Source organism: Passer montanus, unplaced genomic scaffold (assembly GCF_014805655.1).
Source record: "Passer montanus isolate IOZ18808 unplaced genomic scaffold, ASM1480565v1 scaffold7, whole genome shotgun sequence".
In the NCBI taxonomy this organism is placed as follows: Eukaryota; Metazoa; Chordata; class Aves; order Passeriformes; family Passeridae; genus Passer; species Passer montanus.
Window position 1 is genome coordinate 12,699,135 of NW_024372147.1, and position 16,561 is coordinate 12,715,695.

Below are 16,561 nucleotides of genomic sequence, written 5' to 3' on the forward strand. Positions count from 1 at the left end.
ATACAGTGAAGTTGTAATTCTGCCTTTGCTTCTGCCATTTAGTGGTGTACTTTTTAAATAGTTTGTGAGAATGAAATGACTGGTCTGTTCCGTCTTCCCACCTAAACAGAAAGGAAAACTGTTCTTTAATTTGATACATATCAACTGATAGGATTAGTCAAAATGTTGTGTTTTCTACATTTATAAACTTTTATTGTAGACTGCAACAAGTGACATGGTAAACCTTCATAATGCAAAACTGAGGCACCATCTGTACTTAAGTATTTGCATGAAGGATACATGCAGTAAAAGTGCTGCAAAATAAATGCCACAATTTATCCTGAGAGACTTTTGCATCATGTGACACCTTTTTGACTTGAGGAATTTTCAAGACATTGCATAATGTTACCACAAGAAACTGAAAAGAGTTAGGCATTTTTTAAGGCAGTTGTTTGTTCTACTACTAAAAAACCAAACCCACATTCCCTTAGTACATTAGGAATAAATCCCATAATAATTATTCTTTTCACAGATTCTAGCAGTGAGCATTCAACCCATGAAGTCATGTTTTTCTAGCAAGAAAAGTTGCTTAGGGTCACTGCCAGTCTGTCTAAGACCTAGATAGTCACATGGGTTAATAATCTGGATGTAATCAGTTTGTGCTTGGTCTCTAGTGCACCATCTATAATCTCTGTAATTTATATTCTTGAATTGCCTTTACATATGGTCTATTTTGAATGATAATGAGCTTAACCTTACTAAGTGCTTATTTAGTGTCATCAGACAGCAACCTCACCAGTGCAGTTTTGAGTCTGCAGCATAAATGATGATGAATATATAATTTAAAAGAATAACCTCTGATTAAAAAACTTATGTTTACATGTGGTGAAATTTAAATTGGTGCTTGGAGTCTATATCAGTGTATGCATTGTTGAATAATTTTTTTAGCATGATGTAGATGTTTGCTTATAGAGATAAAAGAAAGTTTCTTTCTTTTACTTTTGTTTTTTCAAAGGGCCAGTGTCCTGCAGGATAGAGTGGATATATTTCCAGATTTCCATTCTGAATTTAAAGAACCTGGTAAAGGTTGTGTTGCAATGCTAGAAAGATTTTTTTATCCTTCCCTTTTGTCACACCAGAGCCTTAACTCAGGCTGTCTGCTTTCTGAATATTTTTTTAAATTCCATAATATTCTTTTTCTGCTCTCCGCCTATATTGGATCAGGGTATACCATTAATTTCAGTTCTTCCTCAAGGATTTCTCATCACATTTATGGGAAGAGAGGGAATGAGGAAAAAAAATACCATGAGTCAAGAAAGTAATTTTTTAAGGGAATATCACATGTAATTAAAGGTATGGAGACAGACATCAGTGGATGAGTAAGGGCAGACACAAGATGAAGAAAGAGGGCAGGAATGATGAAAGAGCACTGAAAAAGAGTAAATGCAAGAACCCAAGTCTTTATAATAGAAGAATTATGATGAAGGATCCTGTAATAGTGGGGAAAACATTGTGTTGGTAACACACTAAACTCCCTGCCCTCCCTGTTCAGAAAGGGTGCTTACAATGACCTCCTGATTATAAAGCCTCCTTGAGGTGTGTCCTTAGCTTTGAAGATCATTCAATGTGTAAGTGGATATGGCATTTCATATGATAAAGTTTTTGAGATTACTAAGCCAAAACTAAAGTACACACCAAGTCTTACTGTGTCACCAATATATAGAGGTGTGTAGATCAGCTTCTCAAAGAGGGATTGCTTTTTAAAGTGTGGTTAATATTACTGAACTGAAGCAAGCATTGCTGGATAGCACCAAGAAGTTTATGTATCAGGAGCAGCATTCACATATGTTTCTTTCATGTTGAGAATTGTAATTAAGTGTAGAAATACAGAGGATGATATGATAACCCTCATAACGTGAGTGTAAATCTAGAACTTATGTCCCTTTTCTTGGAATAAGCAAGCAGAAATGTCATTTTTTAGCATGGTTTGAATGAAACAACTCAATGCTTTATTCCTTTACCATTTCACAAATTGTGTGAATTTGAAAAAAAAATGTATTTGTCTTTCTAATGTCCAGCAGCCATAACTTCTTGATATACTCAGAAAATTTACTTCAGTCAAACATCATACCTTTCTCACCAAGCAGTGAATTTGCAATCATATCCATGCCATGTAAGGTTTTTAATGGAGTCTTTAAGTGAGGTATTTGGGAGAACATTTTGGGCCAGATGATAATGAAGAATGACTTCCAAATTAACAAAAAATTATGCTAAAGAAAGCTGAAAATTTTCACTAAACTTGTACAAATTTATGATTTTAAGTGCAAAATCAAAACAATCAATTTATGATCTTTATTTGTCCATCTAGAGTCTTTCTAGAATTTATTTTCTGGTTCTAGGTGTAGCATGCCTGTTTCTCTGAAACTACTGAAACTAATAGTCTCTATATCCACTGTATTTTACAGTCTAGTAAGAGGAAGTCCAGTAGACCAAGCAGGAAAAAGGAAGGAAAAATGCCCAATATACATCTATTATTTTAATAAACCAAATTTACTGTAAAGAATATAACAGAAATAGTAAATCATTAGGAGGAACTATCTTAATATAATCTATCAAGATATCCTGTAATCAAAGGCAGCAATTGCACCAGTCATCGTGCTGCTATCTCACACTGATCATTGTGTAAGCATTGCACGTGTTGATGGTTCCCAACAGTTTGCAAGACACAATCTTCTGCTTGAGCATAAATTGCAATGGGTCCTAGCCAATATACTAGTCATGTCAGTATATTTACTTGACAGTGTTGTTTATCTCTGAACTGCTGTATTGAAGGTGTATTGTTACATATTGTGCTGTGTATCCCTAAGGACTGCTGTGATATCACAGTGAGCTTTACATCAGCAAGATTCATGTGATTTCAGTATTTTTTAAGGTGAGGGTTATCTCTATGTTGTATTGCAACAATAGTAGAGATAACATGAAATTAGATACATAACTTCATAAGCTGAACTTTGTAACAAAATTTTATTTTTCTCTGTTATTGTTTTGTGATGATTAAATAATGAGGTTCAGAATAGACTTGCAGAGCCGCTGGGACTTCAACACTTTATATGCTTATCCTTAAAACCAGAACCATGCTTATAGTTAAAATCACAGTCAAGCGACCTCAGCATTTGTTTTGCCACATCTGAGTTAGTATCTATTTATCTATATAACAAAAATTTAGGGTAATTTTAAACTAAAGCTGCAAGCAATATTTTACTCTTTAGTTCCTGCTCGTTCTGGATGAGCTGTCTTCTTTGATTCTGGAAGATAAAAGTGTTGAAGGGTGAATAGTAATCAAATATCAGCACACAAAAACATGTTACAATCAGGATAATCAGTTCCAAACTTAAAGAATTTGTTTGGAATAGCAATTCTTTAAATAGTTATTAAAATGCATTGGGCTCCCTTACTGTTCATTAAACAACTTTCATGTTCTATTCTAACTTACATCACCTGAGAAGCATTCTTCTTTTCAGTGACCTGGTTTAGTGACTAAAAAATTATTCATGACATGGTGCTACTACTACTACTACTACTACTACTACTACTGCTACTACTACTACCACTATGTATTCAGTGTCTGCTCCTAAGCTTCTTCATATAAAGTAGATATAGCATGTTCTAATGTGTTGTATTTATTGATTAATCTGTGTGTTAGGTTGTACTTTTTCGGAATAAGTCAGAAAACAAAAAATATGAAGAAAAGTTCATATCGAAATGCAAGTAGTAAGTACAACAGTGGCTGAGATCTGTAACGTTTGATAGCAGTTATCTTGCAATGGCATTTGAGGCTTCTGCAGATTTTGTTTGAATTAGAAAAAGGCTGAATTCCTTTTAGCTGTTGAAACCTCAGAGTAGCAATTGGCAAATGCTGACCTTTGTTCTCTTTGTATCTACCTATGAGCTAATTTTCTACTCAGGTTCCCTTCTTTTGTAGTGAACATGTTTACTTTTTAAGTTCAGCTCCAATAAGAGCTATTTAATTAGTCTTATTGTCCTGCTACACAAACATTAAGCTTAACACATTTATTCTGGTGTAAGCAGCAACAGCATGATGTTAGAGATAAATTCCAAGTTCACACTTCACAGCTTTATTCAGATGCACTAAGAATGCTTCCCCTTTTGAGGCTGAGTTCAGTCTTGTTGCTTTCTGTAAACTCTGAGCTATGCTACAGCCTAATATCTTTCGTATTGATAGTACTACATGACCACATTTTTTTAGTGCAGCTATTTGACTATATAAACCAATAAAATTGCTAGTTTTCCTGTCAGATTCAAAGCAACATCCATTTAACATCTGCTAAATACCTGAAATTGTCCCACAACACATCTGCAAGGCATGTAAAACAGAATATATGTGGAAAAAAGAGCATGAAGCTTAAAATACTTTTTTAATGCTTTTTTTTGAGACACAAGCAAACATCTTGGGTGAGCATGAGTACTTGCATGGATGTGTGTATGTGTGCTGTTTGAACACATGTCTTTTAAAAATGGTGTCAAAGTGCAAATTTGATTAAAACCAGAACTGCATTCTGTAAAAATGATTGGGATTTTTTTTCCATCTTTGGTCTTTAGCATTGCATCTTCATATGGTATCATATATGGCATGTGCAAATATTCCGTTTACAGTATATGCCATGTTTCTTGATAAGACCATATCACATCCTATATTGCACTGAAATCTTGATAAAATAGAAACTATAAACAATTTTGAATTTGTTTTTCCTTATATGCTTGCAGAAGATCTTTCCATTATGCTAAAGTAGCATTCAGCACATTGTCTTAAGCAATGTCACAAGAATGTTAATTGAATTGTTGAGTCAAATTGTTGAAAATTAGAAAGAGCTAAATTTACACTTGCTTGTTGCTGATTCTTTCACTAACTCAGTAAACAAGCTGAAACAGAAATGCCACAGAAAAAACAGAGATGTATGATTAATTAGGCTATATGATGGTGTATGGATACAGAAAGTTGGGCTTTAGTTGTCTGTTATAAAGCCTCCCTAGCTCTCACAGGTTTGTGCAATATTAGTAATCTTCTGGTCATGGTTATGATGTCTTAGCTGTTTAAAGAAAATGCGAATTATGAACTCTGGGTGTGCCTCCCCAAACAGCTCAAGCTCGTGTGATCACATCAGATGGCATCTAGTCCAAACTAATGAATTTTGCCTCTTTAGCAATTGTACTAATGGTCTTTCAATACTACCCTTTCAGTGTGAAATATCTACTGTGTTCATAGCTCAAAATGTAATGATAGGTGCTTTTTCTTTGGCTGCTGAAGATGCACAACTTGCACTTGAATTCAGTGAGGACAAGAGCGCTTCTGGCACCCAGGGTACTGACTTTCAATAGCAGAACATCTCTTGAAGCAATCAAAAACTGCAGAGCAAACTCCTTTCTACATGTAAATGATGACAGTGAAAATGGTAGCCACAGTGCCCAGAGAGCCATGCTTTAGGTTTCAGAATAAATTGTTTATGAAACATCTAACTTCTTTGTTTTTTCTAATTGATAATTTGATTTTGATATTAAGTATTTGAATTAGGTTTTTTTTCCCTTTTGACTTATATAATTGAAAAATTTAAAACAGAACGTAAGTGAAATTTTGCAAACAGGCATATTTTTAGTTCATTTTAGTCCAGAACATGAATGTGAAGAATCCCAAAATAAAAATGAACATTCCTAATTGCAGAAACCCTTATGTTTGTATGGAAAGGTGTCTAATCTGTTACCTCTCTGTGTTTGTGGATAGGTACAAAAAATATATTTTCTTTTTTTTTATTTCCCTGTAGCATAATTTTAATTAAATATGTTTTATATATCTTTCATTGCTATACCAAACTACAAATAAATGGTAAACTCAAAAAATGAAGAACTCTTAAATTTCAACTACTTGAAGTAAGGAATCCTAAAACATACTTTGCATCTACCAGAATTTCAGCTACAAGAAATTTGGAGGGTATTCTGGTGTTGGGTTGATTGGTTGGATTTGGGTGCATGTTTTGGGTTTTTGTTTGTTTTTTAAGCATAGGTTTTAAAGTAGAAAATTACTTGAACTCAAATCTGAGGGGGTGGGCGGAAGGGGGCTGTTACTGTTGATGGTTTGGAGCATCTTTGTGTGAAGATTGGGTTACTCTCCAAGTCATGAAATCTTCATAGATAACTTCTGCTCTTTCCTGCTAGTTTTCTTTTGCCTTTTCAACATCCCCATTTGGTTGGTGGCTGGACCTCTATCAGGAACAGAGTCAGTAAACTTTGAAACTTTCCTTTTAGTGATAGACAAGGCTAACAATATCTGACAGGAAAACAGAAAATGCAAGTTATGATACAGTTGCACTAGAAACAGACAGGGACCTTTCCCAGAAAACATGATTCTGTTTTAAAGCAAGCAAGAGAGAAGTAGAGGGAACTACTTAATAGACTGTGCCATCCATTGCAATGTTATTCCTTCAGAAAGGAAATACCGTTTTACTTAAAAGTAAACATACTGTCGGTTTTATTCAGGTGATTGACACTGATTTCCTAAGGATTAGTGGTTTAATTAATGCTTCTAGTGTTCTGTGGAAAACTTCCCAGACATCTAAGTCTTATGGTATATCTGTGAACATAGGCTTTAAATAAAAGTGCTGAGCATTAAGCTGCATAGAACAATCACTGGATTACTTGTACCGAGCAGTTAGGAAATGGAAAAATGCCAAATAGCTTTTTGCACTAAATATGTTTAGTGCACTACATATGTTGGAGTAGGCTGAAAGCCAAACGCAAATCTATGCTGAAGCATTTGTACATCCTGAGGTACTCTTTGACATTTATTTCATTATTCAGATTTAGTATAAGATACTGTTACTGGTTTAATGCTTAAAGGACTCAAGAGAAGGGACAGGTTCTGTTTTAATGGATAAGTTGCAAAGCAATAGTCTTGTACACTTCAGTGAGGCTTGTCCAGGCAGAATCATGCTCAATGCAGTGATTTCTATGGCATGTCTGGAATCACAGAGTCCACCTGTTTACCCAGCACTTGGGAGAAGAGAACAACCCCCCTTCGTTACAGCTTCCTTTTGGAAGTTGTAGAGAGCAATGAGGTCTCTCCTGAATCTCAAGCACAGTAATCCAGACACTCAGAAGAGAAGATCCATCTTGACTCACTCTGATCCCTGAAGCAATTCTTTCTTACTGCCATTATAGTCCCAATTACATGGAGGGGTATTCAGCAGGTGCTAAAGTCTTGTTTGCTTTTACAGATATCTACTTGTAGGGTAGGTTTCCAGAGAACTTGGACTGAATAAGGGTTAAGCAGTGTTCAGAACACGATGGTAAGTAGACTCTCCCTGTAAGTGGTTGGAATAAGTACCTTGAACAAGGATGCTACCAAATACAGCCAGTGCATTGGAGTGCTCTGTCACAGAAACATGGTTGCTGTTCATCTTAGATTAACAGGCTTTGAATAACTTTCGAACAAACCTTTCTGAACAGAGTGCATGGAAACAGGGTGGTCTTTTTAGAGCTAGTCACTGTGAAGTTTCAGTCTGTGTCTGTGTAGAGTGCTGGACTACGTAAGAAAAGCAAATTCAGAAAGGAGCTAGTGGGAATGCTGTTGTGTCTGAAACTGTAGCAGTCTGTTAAATGCATCAGGATTTGCTAAATGTTTTTTTAGCCACCTGGTGATTGTTTTCTGATACCACTTTTATCCACTCAGAATGCTTATTTTTTCTATCAATTAAAGACTGTTTCAATTTAGGGTTGATATTTTCTTACCATTGTTTTTACGGATATACAGCAATGTTATTCCATGAGTATTCAGCCCTTGAGAATTAACACTCATAATTACAAAGTTCAAGGTCACAAGTGAATAATTTTAGAGAAATGTCCCTGTGGTAAGAATTTTTTTTGAGTTGTTTCTTCCTGAAATGTTTAAATGTAATCTTACTCAGCTGTCCATGAAGAAGTGTGCTTGATACATAGAATAGTTATAAATAGTTTCCCACTATCTCTTTTTCTCTTTTTGAATGCTTTCTGTTGGTCATCAACTGGCACAAGCTAAAGTCAAAATCACAGCATGCCTTTGTGTCTTGGTAGAATTCTATAAATACGTTAAAACAAAATTAAATTTCTTTTGCTCTTTATTATATTCTTTACTGTTAAACATTTGCAGAATTGCCTCCAAGGTTAATCAGATGTTAGCACCAAGCAATACCACTTTTCTTCAAGGTCTGCTGTACTGTCAATGGATGTCTTTTCCTAATAACATTCAGATTTCTGCTTTAAGAAGTTGCAGCTATGCAAACAAGCTTATCTGGGCCCACAATAAAAAAATCATTGATTTTAATTAGGAGTTGTCACATAACAGAAAAAGACAAGGCTGCTTTTGTTCTATGAAAAGCCTGCTTTGCCTGCTTGCAAAAATGCATGGATTTCTTTCCAATGGCTTTACATAATTGGTATGACAAAGGTTCAGTCCTGTGATCCCTGAAGTTTCCAAGTGATTCAGGCATACTTGTCCAACTTTGTTTTATGTATTTGATGGTAATCTGTTACAGAATTTGGTAGATGGCATGAACATGAGGCCTGATTTGTTTGTTTAAAGGAGTGGGATAAGCATAAACTGAATTAGAGAATATTTACGTTGAGACTGCTGAAATTACTGAGACCGCATTTTTAAAAATGAGCCACTGTTGAGAAACAAGGTTGCTCAGCCCTGACTGTGTCACAAGGACTCTTGAGTTTTGAATGACTGGATAAATGTGGTCTGAATCCATTATGTAAATTAAGAATGTGAGTTGCTAAGTTGTGGTGCTGATTTTATGCCCGCACCAGTGAAGCAGGTCTAGTATCACATAAGTTGTCAAGGAGACGTACAGATTGAGCAAATACTGTAGAAATCATTACAGTTGATAGCCCTGTGGGCACGGTAACTGAAAATATGTAATATATCCCCAGTCAAGCTTAGACTGTTAAAGTTAGTTAAATGAATCTCTGTGAAGCCTGGATTGGGGGATGTGGCATTTCAGTGAATCAGTGGAGAGTTTGGCTCCAAATTAAAAGCAAGCCATTTGAAGGATTGTTGACCTGCTTTAATTGTGAGAAGGTCCTCAAAAGTCTATCTGCAAATTTGTAAGAGATGACATTTTCTCCAAAGGCAGACATTTGCTAGTTCTAGTTGTGATTGTTACAGTCGCTGAAGGGCCACTGAATGCAACACTAATCTTGAATACTAAGTGTGAATTATCATGGATCTTGAAAAATGGTGTTGGCTTCTTTGGACACTCATCTCCTATAATTCTTCAACTATCTACAGTGAAAACTTTTAGACAGTATTTGTAAGGCTTAGAAGACAGCAGAAATAAACTTATCATAGCAGGTTCTGTTTACTAACTTCAGTTCTTATACTTCTGTCATCATCATAATAGTAGTGGAGAACTTTTTCTTTTTCATTAGGAAAGGAGAAATGGGTTGATGAATCCATCAACATGTCTTTTGCAGCTGAATTAAGGTTAAAATGTTAACACTGTGATATTTCATATTGTATTTTGCTGGTGTGACAGATTCTCTGTTACCATCAGGCAAAAATGGTATCAGCAAGGAAGTGGTACACCTGGACACTCTTTGAACCTGAGGGAGATAGAGAAGGCTAAAGTGACCTGAATAAGGAGAATTCTAGGTTGCTTATGTGGAGGAGGGCAGTGATCATCCAGCCCGTGAAGACTTACATGGTTGTGAAGTTCTGATACAATTTTATATCTAAGGTGTTAGGAGTATTTGAAGAGGAACAAAAGACAGAAATTAACTGCTGTGGTAAGGATAAATAACTATGAGAACTTATTGCAGTAAAAAAACAATCTTTCTAAAGGAAGCAGGGTAAGACAAAATGGTGCTCTATTTATATTCCCAGTAGATGAACAAACTATGTTTGTTGCCATCTCTCAGGCATTACCTTGAGATAATGTTTCTTTCTTTAATAGTGTGTGTGTGATATAACTGAGAAGCATGAAGCCTTTGGTGGCTCAGAGAATGCAAAACAAGCTTGCAGCAGGGTGAGGCAGCTGCATATTACTTTCAGAGGTAATGGTGGAGTCATGTCTCAGGTGTGAATACAGAGAGCATGTCTAGGGATATGTTGAATATTTTTGCAACATATTTTTCCACCTCTGCTGGTGGCAGAGGCTGGAAACATACTGTGGTGTGTCCTCTTAGATAACCTGCTGCTTGCATGTGGTATTTCTTGCTGCTGCTACTTGTTTCTCCAGAGGATGACATGAAAGGATGTGGTTGAGTAGTTCAACTTTGACACGTTGTCACAAGGAAGAGGAGAAAATTAGGCTACCAGGCTTCACCTTGTGTGTGATGAAGACAAAACACAAATTTGAGGCATTCATGTTTTATGCATACTTGAAATTTGAATTATTTTTCTCAATTTTTAACCTTATAAATGGGATTCAGTCACTTTTGTACTAGTTGCAAATATTCTTCAGTCCTTGTATGATTCCGTGTAGAGGAAGCAGACCACAACACTAATCTTGGATATGTGGTATTTGCATCTATTCTGGCATGTATCTAGCAAGCTCAGAGTTTATGCAGAGTCAATTCACCTCTGTCTCTTAAAGGTGCAATGTTAGTGATCCTGACAGCCTCCCTCAGCCTACTGTTAAGCCATTAAAAAAACCAACATCATCTCTAAAATGGTGGAGGAAATCAAAACACAGTTATTTTGTTTTACCTCTAGAGTGACTTTAGGGAAGATACAAGAAATATTCTGTTGATGTTTTAGAATCTGACTCATTGCTGTGGGTTTGGTAAATATACCTTATGATGCTGTGTGTTCCATCAGTTTTCATTCTTACTGAAAGGCTTTTTAAAAAAGCAAGCAAACTCAAACCCTACTTTAAAAAACCCCTTTGTGTGGAAAGAGAGGGCTGAATTAAGTAGCTTGAACTGTTTAATTTTTGTATGGTACTTGGGTTTTTTGCGTTAACTTATACAGTATTTTGGTTTGCTTGGTCAGTAGGTTTCCCAGAAACTAAACTGTGGAGGTGAAGTCACTTTACTTATGAAGTTAAATGTAGAGGCAAAATGAAATTTCTCTAAGTGAAGTGGGGACCTAGTTTACGAGCAGGTAGCCTTTTCTTTTAAAGTTGATTAAAATCTTTACAAAGAATAATGTTTTGACTTGAGTCACAGAAAAATAATTATCCATTCCATACATTCACAGTAATTTAAATTTTTCAAGGTCATGATCTCATAAAACATTATGTTATTGCTGTCACACCCTCCACCCCAGTCACAACCTCAAAAACAAATGCAGAAGAAAAAAATAATTTAAATGTATTATTTAAAGTTGCACAGGAAGTTGTGAAGCATTCAACCAGATTAGAGAAGGCACATATATTTTGGGAAAGCTAAAATACTAAATGGAGCACATGTGTCCCTGTTAAGGAACAGACACATGTACTAATTAATTATTTATCTTCTTTTAGTATCTTCATCTGTATCTGCCTGCAGGATAAGATAAAATGCTCTGTTCTGAGGTTCTGTCTTCTGATTGTGGTCATACCAGGTCTACTAGCAACTTTTGGTCATTCAGACTTGTTGATATGAAAATCTGAAGACCAACTAAGTATTATAGTTTTCTTCATTTGCTGATAGAATTGTGTGTAAGATTTTGTCATGTGAGAAGGTGATCTAATCTACAGTTATGGGCATTCAGTTTCAAATGATTGTATTACCTGAGCTTTGCATGTTGCTTCCCCTGCAAAGCCATGGTAAATTATAGTTTCTGAACACTTAGTCTGTTACAGCTCCTGAGTTCCCAAGTACCTTTGAAGTAGGCTGTTTGAATACATATAGTACACAATAATTAATAATTAGTAACTTGTGAAGTGGTAGTACCTTGTTGGTTTTCAAGTGTACCTATTAACTGTGTAAGAGAAGGAATTGTCAGATTTGTATAACATCCTGTGTGGGATTCAGTAAGCCTGGTCTCTAAAATACTTGTAGTTCACAGAATCACAGAACACATCAGGTCAGAAGGAACCTCAGTGGGTTGTCTGTTCAAGCAGGGTCATCCCAGACCACATGGCAGAGGATTGTGTCCAGACATTCTTGAATATCCCCTGTGAGGGAGACTCCACAGTCTCTGGGGCAGTCTGTTCCAGTGCTCAGTCATCTGCACTGTAAAGAAGTTCTTCCTCATGTTCAGGTGGAAATTCCTGTACATCAGTTTCTGCCCATTAGTCCATCCTCTTGACACTCTCCCTTCAAATACATAAACACATTAATGAGATCTCCTGTCATCCATCCCTTCTCAAGGCTAAACAGGCCCAGCTACCCCAGTCTTTCCTTGTAAGAGATGCTGCAGTCCCTTAATTATCTTAATTCCCCTCCACTGGTCTGGTCCAGGAGCCGCATGTGTCCCCTGTACTGGGGAGCCCAGAGCCGGGCACGCACTCCAGAAAATGGCCTTACCAGGGCTGGGTAGAGGGAATGGATCATCTCCTTCAACCTGCTGTCAGTGCTCTTTGTAATGCCCCCCCATTGGCCTTCTTGGCCACAAGGACACTCTGCTGGCTCATGGACAGTGTGTTGTCCACCAGGACACTCAGGTCCTTCTCCACAGAGCTGCTCCCCAGCAGATCAGCCCCCAGCCTCTGCTGGGTTATTCTTCCCCACATGCAGAACCCTGCATTTGCCTTTGTTGAATTTCAGACAGTTCTTCTCTGGCCATGTCTCCAACCTGTTGAGGTCCTTCTGAAGAGCTGCATGGCCCCCTGAGGGCCACTGCTCCCAGCTTTGTGTCATGAGTGAACTCACTGAGGATGCATCTGTCCCTTTATTGAAGTTAGTGACGGAACCGGACAAGGTTTGGACCTTTGGAGACACCACTAGAGACAGGCCTCCAAATAGACACTGTGACACTCACTATGACTTTCTGGGATCTGCTGTTCAGCCAGTTTTCAATCCACCTCACTGTCCATTTGCCTAGTTCACAATTCCTGAGTTCACACTTCTTTGAGGATGTTGTGACAGACAGTGTCAAAATACTTGCTAAAGCTGAGGTAGGCAATATCCACTGCTTTTCCTTCTTCCAACCATATACTTGTTTCATTGTAGAGGCAATCAGGTTGGTTGCTGTCATGGATTTTCAAAACTACTAGTGACCTTTGCTGTGGAGACTGAAATGACATTTACTTTTTTCAGGCACCTCTCCTGATTTCTACGACCTTTCAAAGATGATTGTGAGCAGCCCCACGATGGTGTCTGCCAGCTCTCTCAACATTAATGGGTGCATTTCATTAGGGCCCATGGACTTGTAGATATCCACTTTACCTAGGTGATCTCTAACCCAGTTGTGCTTGACCAGGAGAAAGTTTTCCTTGCAAAATTCCTTGCCCTGTTTTCCTGGGTCAGAGATTCCTAAGAGCTGGTCTTGTTAGTGAATAGAGATGCAAAGAAGGTATACATCATTTTTTACCCATGTATGTGATTAGCTGCATATTTTGGTGAGAAAATTTTTTAAGCATATTATAACTGATAGAAGAAAAACAATTGTTGAAAATTGGGAGTACTTTTCCCTAGTTAATTGTGGCCTGGAATCACTCAAATTTATACATTGTTCCTTATGATGAAAAAACCTGAACCTTACAATAAATCAAATGTTTGGTCATATATAAGAACTTCATGGCTGGTGTGTGAAATCAGAGGGAAGGATAGGGAAGCAGCAAAGAGCTTGATCACTTTCCTTACATCAAAGATACCCAGGGCATTTTTATTGTGTTTTCTGTTTTTCTTCACAGAGAAATACCCCTCCTACTGTCCTTCAAGCTGGCCTCTTTGGAAAAAATACCATTATCACCTGGAACAGCTTACTGGCTATATTCAGGAGGTCCGGTGGATCATAACATTGTTTCATTATTTTAGAGAAATTAATGAGATGCATCCTGATAAGCATGCAGGTGTATGGTACTTGGCCCATACACCTATGTCCCAGGGTATGCATCCCAGGAAGTATGAAGGTTTTACTCACTGTCTTTTCCGAGTCCAGAGCTAGTCACAAATTGCATTCTTATGTAATGAAGCTGTTCAAAACATGTTTTGATTATGTTTGATTCATATTGTGTATATGAACAGACATTTTGATTTTTGAGAACTCCATTTTTCTGAAAGCCCTATTTTTGTTTGTTATCTCTTCATAAAATATCTCTTGTGTAGAGCATGCTGGCTCCCTTTGCTGCCTGTTAGAACAGCAAACTAAGTATCTCAGTCTTGGCTAGCTGACAAGTGTATGATCTTCATATATCAGAATACCCATGCTGGGGAGAATCACAAGTTTATTTCTTTTCTGTTGTGAGGAATTATACTGTCTGACATGTGCATGGCAGAACATAAATTAGATTACTAGAGGTATATTACAAAATAACACAAGTTTGAACCACTACAAATAGCTAAGTTGCAAGACTAATCTTTTCACAGATAACGGATTTATTTTGAGAAATTTGAGTGATTCTGAAATATTTGACCAGAAATCAATCTGAAGTATCACCAACCCTGTAAAAATAGCTAAAGCTGATTCTACTGTAGCAGTAAACAAGAATCTCATCTGGCTAAACTTGTATCGAAATTCCAGCTGGTAGTGGGAATTGTATATTTTAAATGGAGCCAAGTAACAAAACACCATATGCTGTCCTGTCATTTGACTTCCTCTAATAAATTTGGCCATTATTGCTTAACATACTTAGGTTTTTATACTAATTCTGGAGTATCTGCTTAACAGCTCTTCGTTTATTAAGATATTAGGCATATACTTTCCCCTAATTGAACACCTGTCATCAATAATATAATAGCTCATTCTTCTACACTGCAGTTAGTTGTAAGTAGAAGAAAATACCTCTATGTTTCAAGGGCTGAAAATCTTTCAAAGAGAGATGAAAACAGATTTCTCACTTCAAGCAGGAGACCATTGATGGGAATGACAGCAAAATTCATAATCAAGTTTTCCTCACCCGCAGTGTAGAACAGGAGCTACAAAACTTGGCTGACTCTGGATTGGTATTGACTGCTGAATTTTTTTAAAGGCATGTCTGCATTGTGTTTTGTCTGATGAAAGAAGCAACTATTAAAGGCCATAGTTTGCAGTCAATTAATCTCCTAAAGTAATTTGTTTGCCTGATCCTGTTGCCAAATGCGCTATCCAGGTACAAGCCACTTTTTGTGATGCTTACAGAGACTTAGCTGATAAAGCAGTTTATTATGTTTCTCTGCTTTAAAGTACATTGATCTTGCTCATGGAAAATGTTAGTATTTTCTCCTTTGTTTGAACTGTACCTCTATGTTTTCAGTAATTGTTGTCTGTGACTTAGATCTCATTAGGATTATGCCAAGGTCACTGAATGGCATGTCAGCTTAATTACAGCGGCTTTCAAGCTGAACAGTTCTGACTCACAAATAGGAATTCACAGTTAGGTAAATGAACAATCTGAAATCTCCAAGCTGCATGCCATGCAATGCGTAGCTACATGCACTAAGATGCTTGAGTGAAGACTATATTCCTTGGCTCCAGTAAAGGAGCAACTAAATTTAAAAAGCCCTTGACTTGAAATGGGGCTGAGCTCCCCAAGGATGGGCTATAAATTTCAGATTTCAGCTGTCTTATTTTAAACAAATTAAAAATGAACAGTTTGTTTTCCTTATGTTATCCCACCTGGAAAGTTTTTCAGTGGCAGTGATGTGAGATTTGTTGTACTCTAAAGGAAGGGCATCTGCTAGCAACAGAGTGACTTGTCCATTGCAAATAGTGAACTATTAATAGTTCTAAGCTCTTCACAAGGGGAAAAAAATAAGGCCCATGTAAAAGTCCAGTTCTTAAGAAAAGGCATAAACAGCCTGCACTCATTCACCCCAGAAGTTTCCACAAGTTGAAAACCATCTTATTGATGAAAACCCCTTTTTATAATCGTGTCAGAGTATGTGTTACTGAATGTGTTTTGCACCAAAATCTAACATCTTTCTGCAGCTGAATGGTTCATAAGAATTCTGTTTGCAATGACATGCACTTCCCATTTTTAGTGATCTCTATTTATTTTTGTGCTCTGTGTTTTACCAAACCAATATATATCTTATAAATCTGACTGTCTTATGCTTCAAAAATATAATTGGCTTTATTTTGTACTTCAAAGGTCATTGCTGTGGTGCCTATCTACACAGACATCAGATGCATCTAATAAAAAATGTCAGAATACAGAGGAAAGCACAATGCAGCAAGAAATAGAATCTTCTTTTATGCATTCCTGAGTAGATACATCAATAACTTTTATCATTTTGCTTATAGTCAGTGTTTATTCAGATTAGCTAACACTAACTCAGTTGTTTTTGAGTACAAGTGTGACAAAACAGAAGTGCACTTTCCAGTTAAAAAATAAAATTGTAGTGTACCTTTCAAGCTGTCCTTAAAGTTGAAATAACTGAAGCGTCTGAGAAATTTCTGTAGACAATAGGTGTGGTCAGTTCTAATGGCCAAACCTTGGCAATAATCAAGGATAGAGTTGCA

At 36.8% G+C, this 16,561-nt stretch overlaps 1 protein-coding gene across 1 annotated transcript in view; it reads left to right on the plus strand.

Moving 5' to 3' along the window:
• GLIS3 (GLIS family zinc finger 3) overlaps nt 1–16,561 on the plus strand; it is a 159,413-nt gene that overhangs the window by 41,167 nt on the left and 101,685 nt on the right. The window lies entirely within an intron of this gene.